General features: G+C 43.4%; 2 non-coding genes across 2 annotated transcripts; both read right to left on the bottom strand.

Moving 5' to 3' along the window:
- Positions 1-18523: 18523 nt before the first annotated feature.
- Positions 18524-18595, bottom strand: TRNAT-CGU. Its single transcript has one exon. It is a non-coding gene; the product is annotated as a tRNA-Thr (tRNA).
- A 162-nt stretch (positions 18596-18757) lies between these two features.
- On the bottom strand, positions 18758-18829 carry TRNAT-CGU. The gene has a single exon. It is a non-coding gene; the product is annotated as a tRNA-Thr (tRNA).
- Between the last annotated feature and the right edge of the window lie 4 nt (positions 18830-18833).

The following is an 18833-nucleotide window of genomic DNA, read 5'->3' as shown; positions in this document are numbered from 1 at the left end:
CTCCCTTCCTGTGCCGTCCTTCTCGCTAGCTGCGTCTTCCGCTCGACTTCTTGCGCTCCTAAGCTCCTGCACACTCAGACACAGGGATCAAACACAAAGCAGGACCTAACCAACTTGGTTGATCACATCAAAACACCCACGGGGACCAACAATCTCCCCCTTTTTGATGTGCATCAACCCAAGTTCAAGTTAGGGAAAAATAGACAGAAAAGTAATTTTTAAAAGAAAATTACTAAACTAACATATCAAGCATTAGTTTGCAATAAATATAATTGCAACTACTAAATTAAGAGTTAACCAGAAAAATATTTCTAATTTTAAAAAATTCTCTCCCCCTAAACATGTACTTCTCTAAACTTGTACCTTTCTCTCCCCCTTTAATCACAGCAAAAACGGGGTAACAGAAAAAAAAAATTTAGCAAAATTTTTTAAGTTAGAAAAATTTCTAATTTAAGATGAAAAATGTCTAAGTAAACTGAATTTATAGAATTTTCAAAAATAGAAATTTTTTAAAAAAATTCTAAGTAAAATTTCTAAGTGACAAAAGAATTCTAACTAAAATGATTTGTTTGAATTTTTCAAATAATTTCTAAGTCAAAAAATTGATTTTTAGAATTTTAAAAAAATTCTAAGTAAAACTTTCAAGAGACATTTTTCTAAATAAAAAAATGAATTTCTAAGAAAATGTTTAAAAACTTTTCAAAGCATTATTTAATTCTAATTTTAATGTTTTTATCAGAAAATTAATTAAACATTTTTATTTCGATATTTCGACTTCCAGGTCGTGGCGAGGCACTAGGCCTTCTTGGTTATTGGAGCAACAACCACTTCCTTAGACAAAGCTTTCATAAAGAAACTCAAAGTTTAATTTTCTCACTGTAAGCTTTTAATTAAATAAATTAATTTAGCACAGATTTCGGAACCCAATAGAGGTTCCTTTTGACAGGGTTATTCAAAAATTTAGGGGGTACATAGTTCTTGGGCACTCTTCTAAGTTGACCCTGATGGTTTCTGATGTACCAATTCAATTTTCCATAAATTCTAATTTTGATTTTGGAAATCTATTTAAGCATGCATCAGTTTTTAAATTCTTAATTTCTAATTTTAGATTATCATTTTCTGATTTTAGATTATCGTACATCTCAAGTGGACATGCTTTTGCTAATTTCATTTTCAATTCAGTATTTTCTTTTTCTAATTTGAATAAGTCTTTAGAAAGAGACTTAATAAAGCGAAAAGACTGAGTCGGGGTTAGATTACGCACCTTACTTACCTGACTTGGTGAGGCTCCCCCTTCACTGCAGCTTTCCTCTTCTGATGTTCCTCCCCCTTCATCTATGCTCATCTCTGAGCTTGACTCTTCTTCTATCTGATGGTTAGCCATTAGCGCTAACCCCGAGAAGGCTTCGATGTCTGATTCGGAAGACGACGAGTCTGACCAAGTGGCTTTCAGGTTCTTGTGCTTGGAGGATTCTGGCTTCTTGTACTTGACCCTTTCCTTTTCTTTCTGCTTGCTCTTTAATTTCGGGCAGTCATCCTTGATGTGCCCTTCTTCGTTGAAGTTGTAGCACCGAACCATTCTCTTTTTTCGCTCATGCTTCTGCGATCTCGAAGTCCTTAGAGATGTAGTACGCATCTACTAAGGAGGCCCACTCTGGAGTTCTAGGGAAGGCGTTGAGCGCGTACCGGATAGAATCTCAGTTCGTTACCTCTTCTCCAAGATTGGTTAGTTGCGTGATCAGCTCTTTGATCCTTTCTTGGAGTTGCGCTACCTTCTTGCCTTGGTTCATCCGAAGGTTCGTTAATTGGGTCCGAAGGATGTCGCGCCTCGCTAGCTTGGCTTCCGAGGTACCTTCGTGAAACTCCAGGAATTTTTCCCAGAGGTCTTTCGCGGAGTTGTAGCTTTCGATTTGACTTACCTCTTGTGGTGGCAGCACGCTAAGCAGGTGGAATTCTGCCTTTCCGTTGGCGACAAAATCGGCTTGCTCCTTCTTGCTCCACGTGTTTTCTTCTTTATCTTTTGGAACTATATAGCCATCTTTCATAATTAAACAAATGTCAAATTCTGTTTTAAAAAATACCTCCATCCGGCGTTTCCACGTCGCGAAGTCTCCGTCGAACTTCGGGGGATGAATATTCGCTCCGGGCATCATCTTGATAGTTGTGCTTCAGTCGGCAGTTAATCCTTCTGAGACGGTCTGGCTCTGATACCAATTGTAGGTGCAGCGGAGGCCGGCAAGAGGGGGGTGAATGCCTGAAAAATTAAAACTATACCCTCCTCAAGGCTTTCAACTCAAATTAAATAGCAACAATAAAATCTAAAATAGCAGAATAAAAGAAGACCAGAAGTTTAACTTGGTTACAACCCAGGGGGTTGTTAATCCAAGGCAGTCGAATAGCTCTACTAGAAAAATCTCCTTCACTGTAGGCGGAGAAGCATTTTTTACACACTAAGAATGCTTATAAGTTGCTAGGAATTGATCACTGAGTTGAATGATTATTTCCTAGCTCCATGAGCCTTTATATAGCTCCTAGAAACTCTATCCCGAGTGTTGAAGGCACCTCCAAGAGGGTTCAAGGCACCTCCATAAGGTTTGACCGGATAAAACTCTATCCGATTGCAAACGACACTTTAGCTGGGTTCGAGGCGCCTTAAACAACCTTGGAGGCACCTCAGACTGGGTCTGAGGCGGCTCCAAGCTGTCTGAGGCATCTCAGACAGTGGAGGCAGCTGAGGCGCCTTCAGCATTGGTCTGAGGCGCCTCTGGCTAGCTTCTTCAGCTTCTTTTGGCTTCCTTTCTCCTTCCGAAGCTCCGATTGATTGGGTGATTACGGCCAACCAAAATAGGGCTCACCCGAACTCAATTTCCGGCCTTCTCCTCGAGCAGGCTTTTGTCGGGCTTCTCATCCCTCGAACGTCGCGCACAATCTTCTCATTCACCGGAGTACTCTTCCGTATCTCTCTCGTCCTTCGGACGCACCGAGCCCGTCGGCTCCCTTCCCGTGTCGTCCTTCTCGCTAGTTGCGTCTTCCGCTCGACTTCCTACACACCTAAGCTCATGCACACTCAGACACAGGGATCAAACACAAAGCAGGACCTAACCAACTTGGTTGATCACATCAAAACACCCACGGGGACCAACGCCGTCGTCATATTTCGGCTGACATGCCGCCTTTTGGATTCGTGCTGCATCGGATTCCATGTCGTCGCTCCCAGATCCGGCTCCTCAGCTAACTCACACTCATCTACCCTTCAGTTTCACGATGACTCGATCAACCTCGCAACCAACTTACCGATCCATCCAAGGGAGCCCCCCTCGGGGCCAGGGTACGTTCCTGTACTCACTATCCGTTCATTTCATTGTTCTACTATTATTCGGCTGCTTATATATTCGTGGGATTCACCTTGAGCATCGAGGTACCAGAGACTGGGTTAACTCAGTCACTAATTGCAAGTATTGTTAATCAGAGGATTTCTAATGACTTGGTCAACACAGAAGACAACTCACCCTCCGAGTCATGGAGATGCGGTCAACATTCCAGACACGTCATTACGACAATTCTGTCTTCTCAAATTCCTGACAGGATCATATTGGCGCCATCTGTGGGAACTTCGCCTAATCTAGAACGTGAAGATGAACGACGCCGGAAAATTCTGTTATACTCATAACCTTGGTGGGTTTCGACGAACATATCATATTCTCCTCACTCAATGGGTATTTGGGAGTCGAGGAATTGTGTTAAATCCTCTGCTGATTGGCAGGTCAGTTTTTTCGTTATATTTTCTCTTTCGGCCATAGGATCTGCTATAGTTTCTCGATCGAAGACTCCCGTGCCGATCGACCGGGATTATATTATAGTAGAGTCACGGGCTTAATCTCGAAGACTCCCGTGCCGATCGGCTGGGATTATATCATAGTAGAGTCACGGGCTCAATGTCGAAGACTTCCGTGTCGATCGACCGGGATTATATTATGTTAGAGCCGCGAGCTCAATGTCAAAGACTCCCGTGCCGATAGGCCGAGATTATATTATAGTGGAGCCATGGGCTCAATGTCGAAGACTCTCGTGCCGATCGACCGGGATTATTTTATGTTAGAGCCATGGGCTCAATGTCGAAAACTCCCGTGTCGATCGACCGGGATTATATTATGCTAGAGCCGCGGGCTCAATGTCGAAGACTCCCGTGACGATCAACCGGGATTATATTATGTTAGAGCCACGGGCTCAATGTCGAAGACTCTCATGCTGAACGGCCAAGATTATATTATGTTAGAGCCATGCGCTCAATGTCAAAGACTCCCGTGCTGATCGGGCGGGATTATATTATGTTAGAGCCGCGCGATCAATGTCGAAGACTCTCGTGCCGATCGACCAGGATTATATTATGTTAGAGTCGTGCGCTCAATGTCGAAGACTCCTGTGCCGATCGGTCGAGATTATATTATATTAGAGCCACGAGCTCAAAGTCAGAGACTCCAGCGCCGATCGGCCGGGTTTGAGTTATATTAGAGCCATAGGCTCTAGAGGTCGAGCGACGACTATAAACCCATGTGAAGATCGTCAAGCGGCGACGTTAAACCCAGGTCTCCATCAACGGTCGAGCGACGACCTTAAACCCGAGTCTACATCAAATCGTCAAGCGACAACGTTAAATCCAAGTCTCCACCAACGGTCGAGCGGCAACCTTAAACTTAAGTCTGCATCAAATCGTCGAGCAGCGACGTTAAACCCAGTTCTCCACCAACGGTCGAGCGGTGACCTTAAACCCGAGTCTACATCAAATCGTCGAGCGACGACGTTAAACCCGGGTCTCCACCAACGGTTGAGTGACGACCTTAAACCCAAGTTTTCATCAAATCGTCGAGTGACGACATTAAACCCAGGTCTCCACCAACGGTCGAGTGACGACCTTAAACCCAAGTCTCCACCATCGGATCTCCTATCTCCCCCGTTCAGGGTCGAGCGGTCTTCATTGGTCGCGGACCAGCATATCAGATGTTCTATCTCCCCCGTTCAGGGTCGAGCGGTCTTCACAGGTCACGGACCAGCATATCAGATCTCTTGTCTCCCCCGTTCAGGGTCGGGCGGTCTTCACTGGTCGTGGACCAGCATATCAGATGTTCTATCTCCTCCATTTGGGGTCGAGCGGTTGTCACTGGTCTCGGACCAGTTTTATCAGATCTCCTATCTCCCCTGTTCGGGGTCGAGCGGTCTTCACTGGTTGCGGACCAACATATTAGATCTCCTATTTTCCTCGTTCGGGGTCGAGTGGTCTTCATCTTCACTGGTCTCGGACCAGCTTATCGAATCTCGTATCTCCTCCGGTCGAGGTCGAGCGGTCTTCACTGGTCATGGACCAGCATATCGGATCTCCTGTCTCCCTCGTTCGGGGTCGAGCGGTCTTCACTGATCGCTGACCAGCATATCAAATATTCTATCTCCCTCGTTTGGGGTCGAGCGGTCGTCATTGGTCTCGGACTAGTCTTATCAGATCTCCTATTTCCCCCATTCGGGGTCGAGCGGTCTTCACTGGTCGCGGACCAGCATATCAGATCTCCTATCTCCCCCGTTCGGGGTCGAGCGGTCTTCATCTTCACTGGTCTCGGACCAACTTATTGGATCTCGTATCTCCTTCGGTCGAGGTCGAGCGGTCTTCACTGGTCACGGACTAGCATATCAAATGTTCTATCTCCCTCGTTTGGGGTCGAGCAGTCGTCATTGGTCTTGGACCAGTCTTATCAGATCTCCTATCTCCCCTGTTCAGGGTCGAGCGGTTTTCACTGGTCGTGGACCAGTATATCAGATCTCATATCTCCCTCGTTCGGGGTCGAGCGGTCTTCATCTTCACTGGTCTCGGACCAGCTTATCGGATATCGTATCTCCTCCGATCATGGTCGAGCGATCTTCATTGGTCACGGAGCCTATCAGAGCAGCTTATCTCCCCCGTTCGGGGTCAAGCTATCTCCAATGGTCGCGAACAAGAGTATTCCCATTAGTTACGGACCAGAATATCTAATAGGCTCTGCGCCCGCTCAACTCATGACTTTCGCTTCCATGCATCTTCGATTCTCGGGCTACACTTCTGTTCAGCTCACGGGCGATGTGCCCGCTCGGCTAATGACTTTTGCTTACGTGCGCTTTTGATTCATGGGCTATACTCCAGTTCAGTACACAGGCGATGCGCCCGCTCGACTCACGACTTTCGTTTTCGTGCGCATTTGATTTTGCGGGCTATGCTCCCACTCAATTTTTGAGCTCCACTTCCGCCCGACATTGCCTCATCGCTCGTTTGGTATTCGCCCGGGCGCTCACTTGGCATTCGCCCGATAGCATGCGTGGCATCCGCTCGGCACTATTTTTCGCCGCTCGGTCGACACATTTTTCTCGCCACTCTGCTAAGCACGCGTCATTTTGTCAACACTTGCGAAGTCGTCAGATTGGTATCACTCAGCCGTCCGTTCGGCAACACACTTGAATTAGGTTGAACGCTTGGCATTCTCTAGATGGGCTGGTCAACATTTTACGATCGTCATTCTCTCTCCATTCGTCGGTATTTGTGGGACGTTATAAGACATGCCCAGTGATCTGGCTCTACATTCAGGGGTGATTTTGCTTTACCTTAGGCTTGGTCTAGTCAGTTAGACTCACGCCTCCTTCGACAAGACTTGAAGGGGAGTCTTGTGATGCAGATATATTGGGGGAGGGGCCCAAAGGGAATTAAGGAAAAGAAGAGGGGCATTCCGGTCTTTTGGCATGAATAGAGTTTTGTTTTAAAAGGCAGCACTGTTTACACAGAGGGGATCTTCTTCTTCCTCCGTGCTTTTTCCGCCACCAGGATGAGGATGCACAGACTTGGCCATCTTCGTTGTCTTCAACACCACCCAAGTCCGACGTCGACCCCTTGCCCTCACAACGCTGTCTCATGCACGCCAGAGCCATCTCATGCATCAGCGTCGCCTGTTAGAGTGTATACTGAAAGCCTAAGCTTTTGTAAACATTTATTTTAAATAAAGAATCACATTTGGTCAAATTATCTACATTTGTTTATAGTTGTTCAATTAATTTATATTGTAGATAACATAGTATGTGGTGTCACATACAGAAGATGATGTTATCAGTACCTTATAAATTATAAACAGTAGCTCACGACCAAAATGGAAAGGAACAAGCCATTGGAAGGTCGTAGTGTAATTAGGTATTAGTTTATCTTAACTATATAATTACACTAGTACACTTAGAGTGTATTGAGTAGGACGATCAGAGGTCGTTTTCTTTTATACTGACTTTATAAAGAAACAAAGACCTCAGTTATTATGGAAGTGTGTGCTCTTAATCCTAATATAATAACAAGCACATATATTTGATATTTATTTCTTTAATTTATCAAAGGGTGAGATTTAGTTCGATGAATCAATAAGCCCGATAAGTAGGGAAATGATATCACTTATAATGTGTGTTGTTGATTATAGAAGGAAACTGTGTCCTAGTAATTTAGGTTGATAATGTCCCCAAGATGAGCTCATAAAGATTGTCATGTTAAACCCTACAGATGGACTTAGTCCGACATGACGATAAGGCTGAGTGATACTATTCTTGGATTAAGATATTAATTAAATGAGTTGTCAGTAACTCACTTAATTAGTGGGCATTCGACATCTTAAACACAGGGAGACTAACACACTCATAATAAGAAGGAGCCCAAAAATGTAATTTGGGATTGGTGCGGTAGTTCAATAATAGTTCTCTAGTGGAATGAATTATTATTCATAAAATTAAGTTGTGTGTTCGGGGCGAACACGGGATGCTTAATTTTATCGGGAGACCAAAACCAATTCCTCCTCTCGGTCCCTATCGTAGCCTCTTATTTATAGAGTACTATACCCACCTATACCCACCTTTGTACCCATGATATAGGGGCCGACCAAGCTAGCTTGTGGTTCAAGCTAGGGTCGGCCAAGCCTTAATTCATGGGTGGCCGGCCCTAGCTTGAACCCAAGCTTAGGTGGCCGACACCCATTAAATTAAAAAGAATTTTAATTTTTAAATTTTTATTATGTGGAAGATATAATTTATTAAAGAGAATTAAAATTAAAATATCTCTCTTAAAAGGATCTACAAAAGATTAAAGAAAGAGATTAGATCTCTTTCCTTATTTGTAGATTGGAAAGATATTTTATTTTTCTCTTTGAAAATTATTCACATATTGAAAAATTAAAATTATAGAAATTTATTTTTATCAACCATGAAGAGATTATAAAGGGAAATTTTATTTTTTAAAATTTCCAAAGACAAATAAGGAAGTTTTAATTGTTGATTGAAACTCTCCTAATTTATCTATTTGAGGTGGCCGGCCATGATTAATTGATTAAGAAATTTTATTTAATTTTTCTTAATTAATTGTTGTCAAAGAAAGTTAAGGAAATTTTATTATAAATAAATTTCCTTATTTGCCAAAGCCAAGGAATATAAAAGAAGGGGTAGGGGTGTCTTCATGGGTTACAACTTCTATTGTTCTCTCCCTCTTTTCCTTGGTGTTGTGGCCGGCCATCATCTCTTTCTCTCTTCCTCTTTGTGGTAGCCAAATTCTTCATCTCCTTTAGAGCTCTTGTGGTGGCTGGATACTACTTGGAGAAGAAGAAGAAGAAGGAGAGAAAGCTTGCATCCCTTGTAGCTTGGTTGGTGGTTTTCTTCATCTTTGGTGAAGCTCTTGTTTTGGTCGAACCTAGCAAGGAGGAGAAGAAGGTGTGTTGGTGATTTCTCATATCGGAAGATCGTTGCCCACACAACGTCCGAGATTAGAAGAGGAATACGGTAGAAGATCAAGAGGTCTTTCTAGAAGGTATAACTAGTAGTTTTTCCTTTTCCGCATCATACTAGTTATTTTTGGAAATAAATACCAAATACAAGAGGCTTACGATTCTAGTATTTCGAATATGTTTTTCGATGTTGTGTTCTTTTGTTTTTATTTTTCCTTGTGATTTGATTGTTCCTTTCGGTTAACCTAAAGTTATTTTAGGAAATTAAATATTAGCTTTTCTTAAAAGGTTTTGTCTAGTCGGTGGTGGTTGCTCCCATATCCAAGAAGGTCATGTGCCTCGCCACGTCAGTACTGGGAACCAATTATGGAAATTAATATTTAATGGAATTAATAACTTAGGTGATTTGGATTGAACGTGTTAAGTTCCGCAAGAGATCCAAGTCTAAACCTAAAAGAACAAATAAATTAAGTTTTGGATCAAACATGTTAAGTTCCGCAGGCGATCCAAAATTTAATTTAAAAGAACACATGGTAGCTAGGAAAAGGTTCAGACCTTTGTACAAAATTTTTGTACAGTGGAACCTCTAGGTTTTCCGAGTAGCAATCAACATCGCCTTCTCCGTAGTACACACGCAACTGCCATTCCCCTCCTCCTCCTCCCGACGTCGCCATCGGACGGACTCGGCGCCAACTTCCTCACGCAGCGCGCCCTCCGACGCCACCCATGCTCTCCCTTTTCTCTCGCCACCAATAACCTCCCGCCGCCACTTCTCCTCTCCTCCGAGGCTGACACCCCTTTCGCCGTCTCCGGCACTGACGCCCCTTTTGTCATCTCCGACGTCAGCCAGATCGGGGGTCCGCAGTCCTCTCCCTCCAAGCAGCTCTGCAGCATCCAGCGGTCTCTGCCGTCGCCGAGTCCAACGGCCACTGCTGCCACCTCTAGTGGTCGAGGTTGCCCTCCGATGCCACCTCCAACGATAGTCACCAGCTAACCCACGCCCTTCGTCCAGGGGGCATAGCGCCATCGTCTCCGATGGCACTCCTATCGAGCAATGAGCCAACTCTCGAGCCATCGTCAATCCCGCCTTCGAGCTACTGCTGTTGCATTCTACCTTTGTGACTTGTGTCTTGCACTGTGTTGTGTTCCAACCACTGAGCCGCTGTGTTTCATATCGCTCTTATGATTGTGAGTTACTGGTATTATTCGGCCTACGTGTCGTGTCCCAGCACGCGAGCCGCTGTATTATTCCGGCTCAGGAGCCGTCGTCATATTTCGGCCGACATGCCGCCTTTTGGATCTATGCTACATCAGATTCCATGTCGCTCCCAGATCCGGCTCCTCAGCTGACTCACACTCATCTACCCTTCAGTGTCACGACGACTCGATCACCCTCGCAACCAGCTCTCTGATCCATCCGAGGGCACCCCCCGGGGCCAGGGTACGTTCTCGTACTCACTATCCGTTCATTTCGTTGTTCTACTATTGTTCGGCTGCTTATACATTCGTGGAATCCGCCTCACACATCGAGGTACCAGGGACCGGGTCAACCCGGTCACTGGCTGCAGGTATTGTTGACCAGAAGATTTCTGATGACTTGGTCAGCACAGAAGACAACTCACCCTCCGGGTCATGGAGATGTGGTCAACATTCCAGACACGTTATTACGACAGTTCCGTCTTCTCAGATTCCCGACAGGATCATATTGGCGCCGTCTGTGGAAACTTCGCCTGATCTGGAACGTGAAGATGAATGATGCTGGAAAATTCTGTTATACTCATGACCTTGGTGGGTTTCGACGATCATATCATATTCTCCTCACTCCATGGGTATTTGGGAGTCGAGGAATTGAGTCAAATCCTCTGCTGGTCGATAGGTCAATTTTTTCATTATATTTTCTCTTTCGGTCATAGGGTCTACCATAGTTCCTCGATCGAAGACTCACGTGTCGATCGGCAGGGATTATATTATAGTAGAGTCACGGGCTCAATGTCGAAGACTCCCGTGTCGATCGACCGGGATTATATCATAGTAGAGCCACAGACTCAATGTCGAAGACTCCCGTGCCGATCGGCTGAGATTATATCATAGTAGAGCCACAGGCTCATTGTCGAAGAATCCCGTGCCGATCGGCCAGGATTATATTATGTTAGAGCCGCGAGCTCAATGTCGAAGACTCCCGTGCCGATCGGCCAAGATTATATTATAGTAGAGCCACGGGCTTAATGTCGAAGACTCCCGTGCCGATCGACCGAGATTATTTTATGTTAGAGCCACGGGCACAATGTTGAAGACTCCTGTGTCGATCGACCGGGATTATATTATGTTAGAGCCGCGGGCTCAATGTCGAAGACTCCCGTGACGATCGGCCAGGATTATATTATGTTAGAGCCACGGGCTCAATGTCGAAGACTCCCATGGCAATCGACCGAGATTATATTATGTTAGAGCCGTACGCTCAATGTCGAAGACTCCCGTACCGATCGACCGGGATTATATTATGTTAGAGTCACGTGCTCAGTGTCGAAGACTCCTGTGCCGATCGATCGAGATTATATCATATTAGAGCCACGAGCTCAAAGTCAGAGACTCCCGCGCCGATCGGCCGTGTTTGAATTATATTAGAGTCATAGGCTCTAGAAGTCGAGCTGCGACTATAAATCCATGTGAAGAACGTCGAGCGGCGACGTTAAGCCCATGTCTCCACCAACGGTCGAGCGGCGACCTTAAACCCGAGTCTACATCAAATCATCGAGCGACAATGTTAAATCCAGGTCTCTACCAACGGTCGAGCGACAACCTTAAACCCGATTCTGCATCAAATCGTCGAGCGGCGACGTTAAACCCAGGTCTCCACCAACGGTCGAGCAGCAACCTTAAATCCGAGTCTACATCAAATCATCGAGCGGTGACGTTAAACTCAGGTCTCTACCAACGGTCGAGCGGTGACTTTAAACCCGAGTCTTCATCAAATCGTCGAGCGACGATGTTAAACCCAGGTCTCCACCAACGTTCGAGCGACGACTTTACCATCGGATCTCCTATCTCCCCCGTTCGGGGTCGAGCGGTCTTCACTGGTCGTGGACCAGCATATCAGATGTTCTATCTCCCCTGTTCGGGGTCGAGCGATCTTCACTGGTCACGGACCAAGATATTGGATCTCTTGTCTCCCCCGTTCGGGGTTGGGCGGTCTTCACTGGTCATGGACCAACATATCATATGTTCTATCTCCCCCGTTTGAGGTTGAGCGATCGTCACTAATCTCGGACCAGTCTTATCAGATCTCCTATCCCTCCCGTTCGGGGTCGAGCGGTCTTCACTGGTCGCGGACCAGCATATCGAATCTCCTATCTTCCTCGTTCGAGGTCGAGTGGTCTTCATCTTCATGGTCTCGGACCAGCTTATTGAATCTCGTGTCTCCTCCGGTCGAGGTCGAGCGATTTTCACTAGTCGTGGACCAACATATCGGATCTCTTGTCTCCCTCTTTCGGGGTCAAGCGGTCTTCACTGGTCGCGGACCAGCATATCAAATGTTCTATCTCCCCCATTCGAGGTCGAGCGGTCGTCATTGGTCTCGGACCAGTCTGATCAGATCTCCTATCTCCCCCGTTCGTGGTCGAGCGGTCTTCATTGGTCGCGGACCAACATATCGGATCTCCTATATCCCCCATTCGGGGTCGAGCGGTCTTCATCTTCACTGGTCTCGGACCAGCTTATCGAATCTCGTATCTCCTCCGGTCGAGGTCAAGCGGTCTTCACTGGTCGCGGACCAGCATATAAAATGTTTTATCTCCCCTGTTCGGGGTCGAGCGGTCGTCACTGGTCTTGGACCAGTCTTATCAGATCTCTTATCTCCCCCGCTCAGGGTTGAGTGGTCTTCACTAGTCACGGACCAGCATATCAGATCTCATATCTCCCCTGTTCGGGGTCGAGCGGTCTTCATCTTCACTGGTCTCGGACCAGCTTATCGGATCTCGTATCTCCTCCGATCAAGGTCGAGCGATCTTCATTGGTCACGGAGCCTATCAGAGCAGCTTATCTCCCCCGTTCGGGGTCAAGCTATCTCCAATGGTCGCGAACAAGAGTATCCCCATTGGTTACGGACCAGAATATCTCATAGGCTCTGCGCTCGCTCAACTCACGACTTTCGCTTCCGTGCATCTTTGATTCCCGGGCTACACTTCCGTTCAGCTCACAGGCGATGCGCCCGCTTGGCTAATGACTTTTGCTTACGTGCGCTTTTGATTCATGGGTTATACTCCCATTCAGTTCACAGGCGATGTGCCCGCTCGGCTCACGACTTTCGTTTTCGTGCGCATTTGATTTTGCGGGCTATGCTCCCACTCAATTTTCGAGCTCCACTTCTGCCCGGCATTGCTTCATCGCTTGTTTGGTATTCGCCTGGACGCTCAGTTGGCGTTCACCCGATAGCTTGCGTGGCATCCGCTCGACACTATTTTTTGTCGCTCGGTCGACACGTTTTTCTTGCCACTCTGCCAAGCGCGCGTCATTTTGTCAGCACTTGCGAAGTCGTCCTACTGGTATCGCTCAGCCGTCCGACAGGTATCACTCAACCGTCTGTTCGACCACACACTTGAACTAGGTCGATTGCTTGACATTCTCTAGATGGGCTGGTCAGCATTTTACGATCGTCATTCTCTCTCCATTCATCGCTATTCGTGGGACATTATAAGACATGCCCAGTGATCTGGCTTTACATTTAGGGGCGATTTTGCTTTACCTTGGGCTTGGTCTAGTCAGTCGGACTCGCGCCTCCTTCAACTAGACTTGAAGGGGAGGTTTGTGATGCAGATATATTGGGGGAGGGGCCCAAAGGGAATTAAGGAAAAGAAGAGGGGCATTTCGATCTTTTGGCATGAATAGAGTTTTGTTTTAAAAGGCAGCACTATTCACACAGAGGGGATCTTCTTCTTCCTCCGTGCTTTTTCCGTCGCCAGGATGAGGATGCACGGACTTGGTCGTCTTCGTTGCCTTCGACGCCACCCAAGTCCGACATCGGCCCCTTGCCCTCACAACGCTGTCTCATGCACGCCAGAGCCATCTCATGCATCGACATCGCCTTCTCCGTAGCATACGCGCGACTGCCACTCCCCTCCTCCTCCTCTCGGCGTCACCACCGGACGGACTTGGTGCCAACTTCCTCACGTAGCGCGCCCTCCGGCGCCACCCATGCTCTCCCTTTTCTCTCACCACCAGTAACCTCCCGTCGCCACTTCCCCTCTCCTCTAAGGTCGATGCCCCTTTCGCCGTCTCCGACACTGACGACCCCTTTTGTCGTCTCCGACGCCGGCCAGATCAGGGGTCCGGAGTCCTCTCCCTCCCAGCAGCTCTGCTATGCGGCCTCTGCTACCGCCGAGTCCAGCGACCACTGCTGCCACCTCTAGTGGTCGAGGCTGCCCTCCGATGCCACCTCCAACGATAGTCACTAGCTGACCCACGCCCTTCATCGAGGGGGCACAACGCCATCATCTCTGTTGGCACTCCTATCGAGCGATGAGCCAGCTCTCGAGCTATCGTCGATCCGGCCTTCGGGCTATTGCTGTTGCATTCTACCTTTGTGACTTGTGTCTTGCACTGTGTTGTGTTCCAGCCATCGAGCCGCTGTGTTTCATATCGCTCTTATGATTGTGAGTTAATGGTATTACCCGGTCTGTGTGACGTGTCCCAACTCGCGAGCCGCTGTAGTATTCCAGCTTAGGAGCCGTCGTCATATTTCGGCCGACATGCCGCCTTTTGGATCCGTGCTGCATCAGATTCCATGTCGTCGCTCCCAAATCCGGCTCCTCAGCTGACTCACACTCATCTACCCTTCAGTGTCACGATGACTCGATCAGCCTCGCAACCAACTTACCGATCCATCCAAGGGCACCCCGAGGCCAGGGTACGTTCCCGTACTCATTATTCGTTCATTTCGTTGTTCTACTATTGTTCGGCTGCTTATACATTCGTGGGATCCGCCTCAAGCATCGAGGTATCAGGGACCGGGGCAACCCGGTTATTGGTTCCAGGTATTGTTGACCAGAAGATTTCTGATGACTTGGTCAACATAGAAGATAACTCACCCTCTGGGTCATGGAGATACGGTCAACATTCTAGATACGTCATTACGGCAGTTCCGTCTTCTCAGATTCCCGACAGGATCAATATATATATTAAAATTTTATTTATATATATTTTTTGTCTTAATTAAGAGATCATATATATATTGTAAAATTTAAATGTCCATAATTAATTGAAATGCATATATTATATCATTTATATATATTAAGATTTTATTTATATATAATTTTTTGTCTTAATTAAGAGATCATATATATATTGTAAAATTTAAATGTCCATAATTAATTTCATATATTATATCATTTTATATGGTATGATTATTTTATCATAGTTTGCCATAATATTTAATGAGTCCTTATAAATAGTAATTTTAGGGTTCTTAAACATATACATCTTTCAAAAATAACAATAGTTTAAAATATTTAGAAGGCTCTAAAGTAAATATGAATAATCGGAGATAATAATCGATTTATTTTTTCACATTAAGTGATCATGTTTGTTTAGTACACATGATTTAAAAGTCTAACATGTGATACTTGGATCATAGTGGTTCTATTCTTTTAATAGAATGCTTCCACCTAGCATAATGTATCACACCCGTTAGTGAGCACCATGCAAATTAATCACTTTTAACCCTAGGCTAACTGTCTTAGGACCTGTTTTGCTACTAAACATACATATATACTCGTTAAACTTGACCAACTTTTACTACAGCTCTATGTGACAAATGGTCAAGACATGAGGAAGATTATGCTCGATCATGTCAAGTTTCGACCCCAAGACTTCATGTAATAACATTCCATGTTTTAATCATCGCACCATCCCGAAGGAACTTTTTACTATAGTTCCATGATCTATACATATGTGTCGATTGAAACTACATTTCTTTCCTAATTATACATAGTCATAAATGCATTAAAATTAAAGAAGAAATTTAAAAACATGAAATACAAATAAATTTTGATACCCTTTATTTAGGAAAAATATAAAAAATGAATTTTGATATAAAGTTTTCAGAATTTACAGATTTTAAATTCACTTTTGCAATTAAGGGGACGTTTGGTTTAGGGGAATAGGAGTAGGGAATAGGAATGAGAATCATTGATTGCCATTGTTAATTTTTGGATTATGGGAATAGGAATACAAATAAGGGAATGAATCTTTGAAATTGGGTAATAGCTCATTCTCATGTACCTCCCCTTCAATGAGTCATTACCCCATTTTCATCAATCAAAATATTCCCTCATTCCAAAAATACCCTTAACCTAAAATTAAAATTTTCTCCCTTAATATCAAATATCAAAATATATTTATTTATTTTTTCTTTCGTATCACTTCTCTCTCCTTGTTCTCTCTCATCGTATTTTCTCTCTCATCATATTTTCTCTCTCATCATTTTATCACACACTTTCTCTCTCCTTAATCTATCTTATCACACTCTTTTTTTCTCATCATACTTTCTCTCTCATCATACTTTCTCACTTCTCAATCTTTCCCATCACACTCTCTTTTCTCTTTTTTTCTTATCACATTTTCACTCTCATCACATTTTCTCTCTCCTCAATATCTCTTGTCACACTCTTTCCTTTTTTTCCTCAACACACTTTCTCTCTCATCATACTTTCTCTCTCCTCAATCTCTCCCATCACACTCACTGTTATCTTTTTTTCTCATCACACTTTCTCTCTCATCTTACTTTCTCTCTCACCGTACTTTCTCTCTCCTCAATCTCTCTCTCCTCATTTTTTTCTCATTACATTTTCTCTATCTTCATCCTCACCCATCATACTTCCTCTCACATCATATTTTCTCTCTCATTTTCTCTCATCATGCTCTCTCCTATCACACTCTCTTTTCTCTTTTTTTTTTCATCACATTTTCTCTCTCTTCATTCATTGTCATCACACTTTCTCTCTCATTATTCTCTTTCATCATATTTTTCTCTCACATTCATCTTTCTCTCATATATAATTTTTTCTCTTATTTTCCATTAAGGGTAAAAAAGGAAAATTTGATTTATTCCGATAGAAAATATACAACTAACCAAACATTGCTTTTAAGAGTGATATCCATGCTCATACCCATTCCCATTCCACAATACAATGATTTCCATTCCGATTCCTATTCCTAGGAATGAACCAAACACAGCCTGAAAAATGCAATTCCTATATAGAAATGTTTATCGTATAAGAATTTATAAGGAATAGAATAGTTCAATTCCTATAGACCACACGCAGCCTGGAAAATGCAATTTTAATGTTTGCCCCATTATCTTCTATATATTTCACTTGTGATTATCTAATTCAATAGTTTTCTCTGTACTATTCCATCAACTATTCCCTAATTTCTAATATGAAGGGCAACATGACCATCACTGTAAAACCTGGGGCAATAAAGGTGGAGCCGGAGAATTCTGATGGAACTCTCCTGAGAACAAGGGAAAACAACGTATATATTGACCCTTCCTTTTCTCTAGAGTTTAGAGCTCCCAAGATCCAGAGATTGATTTTTCTCTTGTATTAGGTGATTAACGGCCATGAAAACCTCCGAGCATCGACTCGGCACTAGATTTTGTTTGAGATTTGAACACTCTTTGACAGATTTTGTGATTTTGATAAATGAGTTGCTAACATGAGAATGAAGCTCCATGTTCTTTAAAGGCTAGCATTGCTCCACTTTGCCTAAATGAGTTGCTAAAATGAGAATGAAGCTCCATGTTCTTTAAAGGCTAGCATTGCTCCACTTTGCCTTAGAATATACTTAAAGAAAGAGATTTGAAGAGATCTACAAGTCTATCGTCCGTAAGTCTAAAACCTAGAGCCAATGCATTGAGTTATCTCGGGACGGCATGAAGGTTGAGACATGACATGAGTATTACCATAATGAGATTTTAGGATTGAAACTTGATACATTCGAGTATGTCTTCTTTTATATTTTGACCAGCTAAATTAATAATTAGTAGTCACTTGTAACTCTAAGATATATAAGGTATTATTTTAAATTCAAATTATCACCAATGATACATCAACTTTGTTTTTTATGCACTTATGTGGAAGATGTACTTTCGAAAAAAAATACTGTCTTATGCTATAATTAATTTTTATAGATTATTTTTTTATATAAACTTTAAACCTAACAAACTTTGTTTTTAGAAAGAAAAAATATATTATATCCTTATTTCAATATTGTAATTTTTTTAAATTAATTTTATTTTCATTATTAAATTTTTGGCTCGATGAATAAAGTAACTAAATTCATATTTCTATCTCATAATAATATTTTTTTTTGTGTAATTGACAAAAAAAATATTAGATCCCAATAATTATATTGCTTTTATAAATCAAATTCATATTTATATATAGTTTGGAAATTTTATTACTGAATTTAATTTATTATTATAAAAAAACAAGGTATTAGTCAAGATAACAGAACTACACATAAAAATAGCTTCCAGAGAAGATCGAACTCGCGACCGCGACCTTTCGCTTACGAAGCGAACGCACTCCCACTGTGCTATATAAGGTTTCCTGAGATAACATTTTTTTTTTTGTATAATTGACAAAACAATATTAGATCCCATTAATTATATTGCTTTCAAAAAATGAAATTTTATTACTGGATCTAATTTATTATTACAAAAAAAACAAGGTATTAGTCAAGATAACAGAACTACACATAAAAATAGCTTCCAGCGAGGATTGAACTCGCGACCTTTCGCTTACGAAGCGAACGCACTACCACTGTGCTATAGAAGCTATGATGAGATAATATTTTTTTTATATATAATTGATAAAGCAATATTAGATCCCATTAATTATATTGCTTTCAAAAAGTGAAATTTTATTACTGGATCTAATTTATTATTACAAAAAAAAACCCAAGGTATTAGTCAAGATAACAGAACTACACATAAAAATAGCTTCCAGCGAGGATCGAACTCGCGGCCTTTCGCTTACGAAGCGAACGCACTACCACTGTGCTATAGAAGCAATG

This window comes from Zingiber officinale, chromosome 1B, assembly GCF_018446385.1.
Source record: "Zingiber officinale cultivar Zhangliang chromosome 1B, Zo_v1.1, whole genome shotgun sequence".
NCBI lineage: Eukaryota > Viridiplantae > Streptophyta > Magnoliopsida > Zingiberales > Zingiberaceae > Zingiber > Zingiber officinale.
Note: the sequence above shows the minus strand (reverse complement) of the source record. Positions and strands in the feature narration are given on the sequence as shown.